This window comes from Alosa sapidissima, chromosome 3 (assembly GCF_018492685.1).
Source record: "Alosa sapidissima isolate fAloSap1 chromosome 3, fAloSap1.pri, whole genome shotgun sequence".
Taxonomy (NCBI): Eukaryota; Metazoa; Chordata; class Actinopteri; order Clupeiformes; family Clupeidae; genus Alosa; species Alosa sapidissima.
In genome coordinates this window covers 9,549,224-9,560,573 of record NC_055959.1, presented here as the reverse complement: position 1 = coordinate 9,560,573, position 11,350 = coordinate 9,549,224, and positions in this window count along the sequence as shown.

The window sequence follows — 11,350 nt, the reverse complement described above, 5'->3', positions numbered from 1 at the left end:
TTTACCATCAAATTGGCTTCGTAAAGGTGTAAATCTTGCATAGTGTGCCTTTAAAATACTTCATACCATAACTTTAGTAACTACTAGAGACTGGAGAGCTCGGTTAGGTACCCCAAGAGTTTCTACAATGTCTGATTCAAGAAGTTGCTCTGATTTATTACGGGAGTCCGCTAATTTAATTCAAGTGACACCAGGTTAAGAGTTAACCTGCCTCACCACCGGCATCCTGCCCTCACCCTCCTACACCTCCTACTCCCTCCTACACCCACAGCTGAGCAATGGAGTAACCCAAGTACCGACTTTGGGAGAGAAGTCCACCCTAGCGGCCGCCAGACTTGGGGAGAAAAGAATTCTAGAGATAGCCCGGTTGAAACCAGACCCTTCTCAGTCATACTGAGAGTAGGTCTGGGGAAGGTTCGTTCACAGCCCATCTCCAAAGGGCGTTCCCAAAGGGACGCCGATCAAAATGCCTCGGATGCAATAGGAGAGGCCAAAAACCAATCAGAGCAACGAAAGAGACAGCGACGGAAACACAATTTGCAACACTGTCTGTTTGTAGGGAGAAGCAGGAAGAATTAACCACTTTTTAATTTAACGTAGGCTAATTTACAAAGACATCGTGCCACACTGAAAGCTAATATTTTGTCACTAGCAATTTTCATCTGCCCTCTGTCAAACACAATTGCATTTTCGGCTCTGAACAAAACCGTTCACGTTGAAACGAGCATTTTGTTTCATTCATCTTTTCTGGCTGACCGGGACATATAAAACAGGAATAGGGGACGAGAGACTGAAACGTTCAAAGCAATTATGCCAGAATTGTTTCAACGCAAACACTTAAGTGTAGCTTAATGCAGATAGTGGTCTGTAAACATAGACAGTAGAAGAAATTGACGAACAGACTCCGTCGTTTTCAATGGGAGGGCACTGAGTCAAATTGACCGATTTTTTCAGTTGGTCCCCCCAGTACTGCGCAGACTCGCACTTAACTTCGTGACGTTAGCCATCGAACTGAATCTTGTAACTCATGATAGATACACAGAAATTCTTCTCACACTTCCTTCACCTTCAAAGTCATCAAAGTTAAACATTTATTTATGTATTATTATTAATATCATCCTCACAAGTGATATCAAGTTGTGTTAATGTTGAAACTACCACACATGATTATCTTCAAAAACAGTCATGGTAAAACAAAACAAAAAAGTTATAGCCTTGAAGCTAATCTTCTTTCCACTTTTCTGACCTACGGTCAATCCATCGAAAACCTCTGAAATGATTATCGTTAGACTACCTAACGGTAAAACTACCGTTTTTCAGGTTTACTTGCTCTATGCTTTACCTTAACATACAATGCTATTGTAGGCTACGTAGCTTTGTTCATGAGTTTCCGTGCTAGCTGGACTACGCTTCTTATCCAAACAGCACGGTTATCCTTCGGTGCGTTAGCTTCCCTTCAACCGGACTTGCTAAACATTCTTCTTATGGGAACCTAACGTTACATACGAGGTAGTCGACTCTTGTTTTGCCTTTTATTGTTTATGTAGATAACACACAAGCTACAATATCGGCACAGGATATATGCTATATGAAGTTATGGTATTTTAAAAAAATCCTAAAATGAATGGGCTTCTATGGGGGTTAGCAGAGAAGCGGTCCCTCCAGCCACCATTGATTCTTCTACTTCTGGGAATTTGCCTGCCCCCTTGTCTGTAAATCATTTTCTTTCCATAAAAACTCTCGATGTTGCAATATTTAGGCTAGCCTAGGCCTATTTCATTTTTGAGCATTCGAGTTATGCTCGCATAGCTCACCAATTCAAGAGTATGTGTTTTCTGTCGGATAGACTATGTGCCCAGCTTCTGTAGGCCTATAAATGAACAGAATTTCAAACTGTTTTCAGTAGCCACTGTTGCAGATATTCCCTGTCTTAAACCAACGTAGCCTGGCTTCTGCCTGCCTATGTACTTCCGCTCGATTTCTTTTCCCTACAGTCAGCGAAGTCAGAGAGTCTGGTTTCCAGGCTAAAACCAACGTGTTAGCAGCTTCAAACAAGCGGCAGCAGCCATTGTTGATTTAAAAAAAAAAATTAAACCCGGCTTCTTCAACAGGTGCTCTATCGTCATCGTGTAAAGCCCGCCTCAAGGGTTCTGATTGGTGCCTAGATCTAGGAAAATTGGAAATGGGCTAGAATGGGTTCTTGGCCAGACAGACTTTCAGAGCGAATCTCGAATTTGCCAGAAGTACATCTGGGGGTTTCCCAGGCTATTCTAGAGATGCACCGATTGCAATTTTTTGCCGATACCGATTTAATTTCTTTTAACCACTTTACAGCACACAACCCTGATAGCAAAATTACACTGGGACGGAACTGGGCCACACCTACCACAACGTCCGGCACGGATCTGCATAATGGACCTGATCCGGCATCCAAACGCACATCGGTCCAAAATTGGTCTGGATCAGTTTGACGGATCTGGTGCCAATAAGGGCTAAGACTGGCCCAGTTCCGTACGATACTGTGTTACTGACGTGTTCCAGATCTGCTATGCAATACAGGTCCGCTTATTGTGTGTGGTACAGACCCTTTTATCAGATATCAGCCGGCTTTATTTAACATGTGAAATATGATAGGTAATTAATTATCCTGAAAAATCTGTTGCTACACATTTGCTAACAGGTTCGTAATAGGTTCACCCAGGCTAAAGTTTGTAACGTTTTCCCAACAGCTCAACTAATAAACATAAGCTAGGCTAAACACAATAGGGGGAAAAAAAACTTTACACATAACTGTCTTATTATTTTTTTATTTATATCAACAACCTAGCTGTAGAAGTGCAATCCCAGACAAGTTTAAGTAGGTGTTAATTCCACTGTTCCCATCGATATTCAGGCTGTCTTCATGCCTCAGTCATCTCCATGGTCAATCTGAAACAACACAAAATAAACATCAGCCATTTTTGAAAATAGGCTAACTAACAATTACACTCATTTTTTTTATCATCAGTGATCCTGTTAGCGTTATTACTGTTTTTCCAAAATAGTTATTGTGATGGCTGTTTTGCTCAAGCAAATAAGCTAGTATATTGCTGGGAAATAAGTAAGGGATAACGGCCGCCGAGGTGTCCTGTTATACGGAATTAATGGTCGAGGGCGAGGGGCTGCACGGAGGGGAGTTGCCTCCGCCCGAGTCCATTAATTAATCGCCGTTATCCCGCTTTATCACCCGGTTGCCACTGTAAAGCAAAGTACACACACGGTTCCGTTTAAAAAGAAGCTCACTAGTTCAGCTTGTTGTACAACTTTCGTTGGCCCTATAACAGCGATAGCATGGACAGTTAGCTTGTTTACAGTTGATTCCATTGTTGCGAAGCCTGCCTCCAGGCTCAACCGTTGTCCTACTATCGTTGTTATAGTTATCATTAATAAGCATTGATATGGAACGGCGATTCAACTTTTTTTTACCAGATCTACTTCATAGGTGTCCCGATATTCAGAATTAAGAGCCACCCTGCCAGCCAATCAGAAAAGAGTATTTCTTCTCTCCGGGTGATATTAGCATAACCTTACAGTAAAGTTATCAATCTCTCGGCTGGTTGTTGTTGTCTCTGAATAAACCAACAAAGAGATAAAAAGCAGATAGCCTACCTTGAAAAGTTGGGCTGTGTCCTAGTCCAACCGCAGGCTGGCTAATCATGTCAAAAGAATGATAGTGAGCAAACCAAAAATCCTTGATTAATGTTCTGCTCGGACTTCTGCATGCGTGGCAAGAATATGGGGTTGTCTCTTAGCACTGGTAGGGTCAGGTGTGGAAAAAATAAAAGTCGTTTGTAAACTGTGCCCTCGGATTTCTAAACTGTTACCTCAGTTTACAAATCTGAGATAACAGATTTCTAAACTGTTCCCTCGGGTTTTGAAACTCGTTCTCTCGGATTTGTAAACTGTTCCCAGTTACTGTAGGCTGTCCATCCATGATCTGTGCGCTCTTTGCGCACTTTTCATAATCCACTTGGTATTTCACTTGGCTGCTCCGCATTTGTCATGGATAGAATTGATCTCCATCCCCTCTCTCTATCTATCCTCTCTCAGCAGCTTGTCTGTAACACCAAAGAGCCATGCTTGTTTGTGTAGCAATCAGAGGACACAGTCAACTGTAGTGACTACATTCTGTTGTGCTGTCCCATCTCTTCAGAAAGCTCACCCATGTACTTTGTGCAAACAGGTGTCCCACATGTTCCCCCACCACCCGCAACAAACTTCTCCTATCCCAGGGCAGTGCACACTCTAGAGTCCTTCACCCAGGGATTGACCTGACTTTGGGGTCCTTCATATGCCTCACGTGCTGGGCACACCTCCGTTGGTTCACAGTGGTCCCACCTCTGACACGGGTTGTGTCACGGGTATGCTGGCGACTACGCCGCTCCATCCGGCATTTTTTATATTTGTTATTTTTTAAATGTATTTAATTTAATACCAAAAAGCCAGGCTTGGTTTGGCAGTCACAGCACAACACATTGAGCTATTTTCTGTTCCCATATCTCTGAGTGTGTGTCAGCCCAAGCCCCAGCATCAGGATCAGGATCTTCTAAATGATGTCCATAACCCATATATTTGCATCAATAACATTGCCAAACTCTTCTGCCAACTCCGGGTATGAGATGTAATTGTTTGGCACCTCCAACACACAGCCACATGTGTGGGACTGGGGTCTTCTAGAGAACATGCTCTCTAGCTCAATGAACCGCACGTGGATCTTATCTACAACAAGGAGGTCTGCACCTGTCAATGACATGAGTAGAAAAATAACCTTATATTAGCACAGATGACACAACAGTGAAATAAATAATGTAGTTATGCCTCCACTACATAACTAATAGTTACTTTACCAACCAACGAAAATGACCAGTGCAAAATCTAAGGAATTTCCGCAGTGCAGTTCCTGATGAACTTCTTCAGAAAATCCAGAGTTTGGCTGTCTCTTTTGCTCAGCATGGTCTCATGTTGTAGAATAGACACAACCTTTCTGGCAGTTGGCGTTAGACTGGTCAGCACCTCATCCAGTCCTCCGCTGGGAAGCTTAAGCTGCTTTAGCACACTGTGCCAACACTCTGCAATGTATGCAGGGTCCTGTATGATCTCCTTGTGTGCAACCTCGGAAAGAGTTTTGTGGAAATTGGACTCGGTCACATGGGTTTTTATGTCATGCGCCTCCAGGAAATCCAAAAATTCTTCACTCCCTGATGTTTCTTTGAAATCTCTCAGTGGCTGCACCAGAACCTGCTTCTCTTTTGAGGGTACCGTTTCCAAGAAGGTCCCAAGAAGATATTCCTCCTTAACTTCCATTCCAAGGCAGTAGGCAACGAAGGGCTTTGCAAGGACGATGGGGAAATACTTCACCATGTAGCCATGGACGAGGACTTTTGCAACGTTTACCCAGTCATCCTTCATGTTATGTCATTAGTATTTTCAGATTGTTCCCAGATGTGCATTTCGTGAAGAACGTCTCCCAATACTCCATCTCAATTTCCAATAGCAGCTCATCCATAGAAACAGTCCCATTTCTAAAGGCATTCCCCCTGTGAATCCGTAGCCTGGTGGTCCTTGGTGCTTCATTACGCTCAAGAAACACAAATAAACTTTCCTCATGCATTGGCAGGGTGAAAATGTCCATCAAGTCAAGTGATAAGTTAAGAACGGCTACTTCAGGTGTGAGTGCTAATGCTGGGGCTGATGCTGAGGCTAGTGCAGGTGTGAATGCTGGGGCTGGTCCTGATGCTGAGGCTAGTGCTGATGCTGGGGCTGGTCCGGATATTTTCTAGGAGCATGCTGGACTGGCACGTCTCATTGGGCTCACTGCTCATTGCTATGTAGGCAGAGGCTAATAAGCAGGAAATCCCGCAAATTTATCTCAGCTAACTAACAATCGCGACAAGTGCACATTCCACGCAGGTCCAAGTGTGAGTCTATGGTGTGATGTTGAACTGCTTTTCCCTGCCCCTACTCTCGCACAGTTAATGCATATTCAGTCAGTAATAATGAAAATGGATAACAAAACAAATGTGAATGGTGAAAGTCACAAGAAACAAAGACTTCTCATCAAGGAAAGTTATGGAGGCTCGTTATGGAGGCTAGCCTACCCTAAGTGCTAGCTCATAGCTGTGCTAGTTCACAGCCTCCATGCTTGTTCCATAATGAAAAAATATCCTTAATTTGGAATGCATGATGACTACATTGACCTAACAAAATCATTAATCAACCTTAAATGTCAATGTTTGCATGACCAAATACTTACACAAATGTGTTGAAAACTTCGTCGAGACACGATCTCCTGGTGTAGTGGTAGAACTAGCAATAGGCTACTTCATCCAAGGGAGTGACAAAAAAACCGAGGGAACAGTTTGGTCCTCCGGCTCATATCCGTAATCCAGGTTTAGGCCAAATCAGTGTTTTGTATTTTAAACTCATCTCCTGACTTCCGGTTGAGTTGCGGAAATCGGACCTGGGACAAATCTGTAAACCGGTGATAAAACAGCATTGCTAGCAGAGCTGAAACCTCTATCAGGTGCAGATCTGGCCCACAGTCAGATACCGTATGTCCGTCAGGCGGATCTAAAGCTTTTATGCGGATCCGGCCCAAAGGAAATTGTTATCTGGGAAATAGTTATTTTTTAACTTTTCTTTAATAGAACATGTTAAAGAAAATTCCGGCGCAAAATGAACCTAGGGGTTAATAACACATGTTTACCGAATTTGTCCATTCTCTGGGATATGTTTTCATGCTAATCGAATGTGACCAGTTTTACCACAAACCGCTAATTAATGAATCCGTCCGGCATCTTTTGTGTTTGTTATATTTAAAATGTTTCTGTCATGTGGTGTCAACGCTGGTGACTACGCCGCTCCGTCTGGCATTTTTTGTCTTTTGTTTTTTGTCAATGTCCTGTATGTGGAGCGCTTTGGGTTGCACTTTGTGCATGTTAAATGCGCTATACTAAATAAAACTGACTTGACTAATTAGCGTTTAACGCTAGTCTTCGGGGCACACGCAAAGTAAAAAGAAATCACTATTTCTATACCACTAACAAGGCTCAAAATAGCACCACACTTTCACGGTAGCATTATGAGGGGCCCTACATGTAAACCGAAGCATTGAGAACGTTGTAAGTGTACAGACAGTTTATTAAAAAGATAGTTTAGAAACAGTACCGTTCACGTATACAAGCGGGTGCCGTCTTGGGAAAACAGTCAGTTCAGCTCGCGTTGCTCCAGTCCAACGTCGTGCAACGTGAGAGGAATTGTCCTTTAATATAGAAATATAATCAACTTATCAATAATGGAATGGCACCGGTGGGAACCGGTGAGCAGAGAGATTCTTCTTCAAGTCTAACTTCAGCTGCAGTATCAATGCTTCCCATTGTGGGACATTCATTTCACACAATACTAATATAAATGTACTGTTATAGAACACACTTTTTTTTTTTTTTTTTTCACATCCAATATCCAACTAAAAATACAAAGTGGAGTAGAACTACTAGGGCTGCTGTATGTCGCTGCTTGTTGACATCTTATCATGTAGCCTATGATCGAAATTTTGATTCTTTTTAATGTAGATAATGGTCGGTTATCTCCGTTCAGCTGAGCTTGTGGTTCAGCTGTGGGCACGCAATTAGCGGCAGGGACAGGCGGCTATGAGCGATGTTTACGTAGCCTAATGAAGTGTCCGCTTAGTAAATTCCACGCAATATGGCAAAGCACAGCGTCCGCTGCATAGAAAAACTCAGTAGCCTATTAGCGCTTCTTTGTACATCCAGCCCTGAGTGTTGGCCTGGTTGCTAGCTTCTTCAAACTTTGCAAACTCAGCTGAGTGTTGTTACAAGTGCGGCGCGCGAGTGCATTTGACCGGCATAAAATCGGCATGTCTCAGACTGACTGGGCGGTCGTCGTTCATGGCCCATCACGTGAAAATCGTCCAATTCCGGTCACCAGCCGATCAATCTGTAGCCTGGGTTTCCCCCTGCTGCCTTGCGCGTGCGATTTTATTCACACTGCTAGGCAGCCTGGATTCCATGGACCTGATTTTCACCTCAACGAAGGAACCAATCACAGAACGGAGGGGGGACAGCAAGACGATGACGACACACCGAAGCGGCTATGAGCTACATACAGACGCATTTGATAGACATAGGTAGCGCCCAATAAACGGCTCCGGGCATTCGTAAGCCACGTCTCAAATACGAGAAAATGAATGTGTAGTTCCCAGACCCCATCTCAATGAGTTGAGGTCTGGCGTTAGCCAGGCTAATCAATTGGTGCGTCTCTAAAGAATTATTTTTTCCGCTGACATTTAATCATTATGGTTGATATTGAAATGTGGATGGAAAATAAATGTTGAATCACCATTACCATATTGATGAAACCTGACGTTATTAAAGTGGTGGTGGTTCAGGATTTTGGACATAGGACCTCATTTCCAAGTAAGCAAGTGTGATATTTATCAGTGGAGACCGTTTTCAACACGTTTCATCCAGTCCTTCTAATTGCAGAGTTCGCAGGTGCTAGGCTAGCGCAAGTCAACGGTATGTGCTAGCCTGCCACTAAAGACAGTCTTACCCACTCCAAAGTACACCCGAGGCAAATAAATTATAACGCCAGACTATCGATGTAAATGTCTGTATTGACAGTGTTATTTCTAACGTTATTCTATCCTTGCATTTCAACGATCGCATTACATTTTGAGGGACTAGTTTCTTAGCAGCGGCGGAATTATACTTGCTCCGGTTAGTAGTACTGCGCCGAAAAGTAAACAGTAAAGCGCACTTCAATGGGGATACCTAGTAGTAGCCTTGGTAATATCAGTCCGCCGCTGAGTTGCAAAATGACTACTAACAACTTTAGGGACCAAAGTATAATTATGGCAACGCGATGCAAGGGTAGTTGTATTTCTTACACTATTCTATCAACACAGACATTTACATCGATTGTCTGGAATTTGCCTCAGGTGTACTTTGGAGTGGGTAAGACTGTCTTTAGTGGCAGGCTAGCACATACCGTTGACTTGCGCTAGCCTAGCACCTGCGAACTCTGCAATTAGAAGGACTGGATGAAACGTGCTGAAAACGGTCTCCACTGATAAATATCACACTTGCTTGCTTGGAAATAAGGTCTTATGTCCAAAATCCTGAACCACCCCTTTAATGTTGATGGCAACAAAATTGGAACAATGATCTATTATGATTGATAAGCATTGATATGAGTTACCGGGTGATATTGCCAATGTGTTGAAAAGTCATTGATTAAGAGTTGACCGGGAAACGACCTGTTGTTAAAAAAGCCATCAACGATAACTGGGAAATATGATTGAAAATCGATTTTTGGTTGACTGTGAGATCATCGGGTGGTAGACCAACGTACTGCACCAGACATATGTCATTTCTGGACCCTTGGGACCCATACGATCAGGTAAGCTTGCAATGTTTGATATGAATAAATTGTACTAAATCAAATACTGTTACTTGTTAACATGGTGGTTAGTGTAGTAACCCACACAGTGCTGCAGTCATTGAAATAGGTAAGGGGTAATGTATAGAACGCCGGTCATTATTGGGAAGGGCAGGGCAAACCGGACTCCGACGCGCAGCGCCCTGAAGGGACTTATTTTCCCAATAATTACCGGCGTTCTATACATTATCCCGCTTATTACACGGCTACTTGCCAAAACGAAATAATAAACTTCCCACAATATGACTTTAGCCTACATAGCCTACCCAGATAGCAATTTCCTTTGGGCCGGATCCGCATAAAAGCCATTAGATCCGCCTGTAGCGGACATACGGTATCTGACTGTGGGCCAGGTCTGCTCCTGATACAGGTTTCAGCTCTGCTGGCAATGCTGTTTTATCACCGGTTTACAGATTTGTCCCAGGTCCAATTTCCGCAACTCAACTGGAAGTCAGGAGATGCGTTTAAAATACAAAACACCGATTTGGCCCAAACCTGTGATACGGATGAGCCGAAGGACCATTTTTTCACAGCAGACCCAGGTGGTAATGATATTAATTAAGGTGCTGATTCTGCTAAATTGACCTTTCCCTACTTCATTGTCAACTGGCTGCTAAAGAAAAAAAAAGGTATTTTGGAATGGCACAAATTTAGAAACCATGGGGGTGCACTATGTTCCCATGGCCACTTCATTTCTACAGTAAGGCTGGAAAAGAAGATATAGTTGGCTCAATATTGATCATATGCTCGTTTCATTATTTTTATTATTACCTAGTAGTGGTAAAAGTAGTCAATTGTTGTTTGTGTCAGATCAAACAGTGCTATGAGACAACCCCATATTCTTGCCACGCATGCAGAAGTCCAAGCAGTAACGTTAATCAAGGATCTTTGGTTTGCTCACTGTCAATCTTTTGACATAATTTGCCAGCCTGGACTAGGACAGCCCAACTTTCCAAGGTAGGCTCTGCTTTTCTGCTTTTTATCTCTGTTGGTTTATTCAGAGACAACAATAAGCAAACGAGCGATTGATAACTTTACTGTAAGGTTATACTATTATTTTCCAGCAATATAGGCTAGGCTACTAGCTTAGCTTGAGCAAAACAGCCATCACAATAACTAGCCTATTTTGGTAACAGCTAACGCCAACAGGATCACTGATGATAAAAAAACGAGTGTAATTGTGACTTAACCTATTTTCAAAAAGGAATAAATGGCTCATGTTTATTTTTTGTTGTTTCAGATTGACCATGGAGATGACTGAGGAAGACAGCCTGAATATCGATGGGAACAGTGGAATTAACACGACTTAAACTTTGTCTGGGATTGCACTTCTACAGCCAGGTTGTTGAATAAAAAAAATAATAAGACACTTATGTGTAAAGTTTTTTATTTACCCCCCTTGTGTTTGTAGCCTAGCTTATGTTTATCAGTTGAGCTGTTGGGAAAACGTTACGAACTTTAGCCTGGGTGAACCTATAACGAACCTGTTAGCAAATGTGTAGCAAACAGATTTTTCAGGATAATTAGCCCTAATTACCAATCACATTTCACATGTCAAATAAAGCCGGCTGATGTCTGATAAACGGGTCCGTACCACACACAATAAGCGGACCCGTATTGTATATGATAAACAGATCTGGAACACGTCAGTAACACAGACTACCATACGGAACTGGGCCAGTCTTAGCCCTTATTGGTACCAGATCCGTCAAACGGATCCAGACCAATTTTGGACCGATGTGCGTTTGGACGCCGGATCAGGTCCATTATGCAGATCCGTGCCGGACGTTGTAGGTGTGGCCCAGTTCCGTCCCAGTGTATGTTTGCTATCTGGGTAGCCTATTTGTTACTG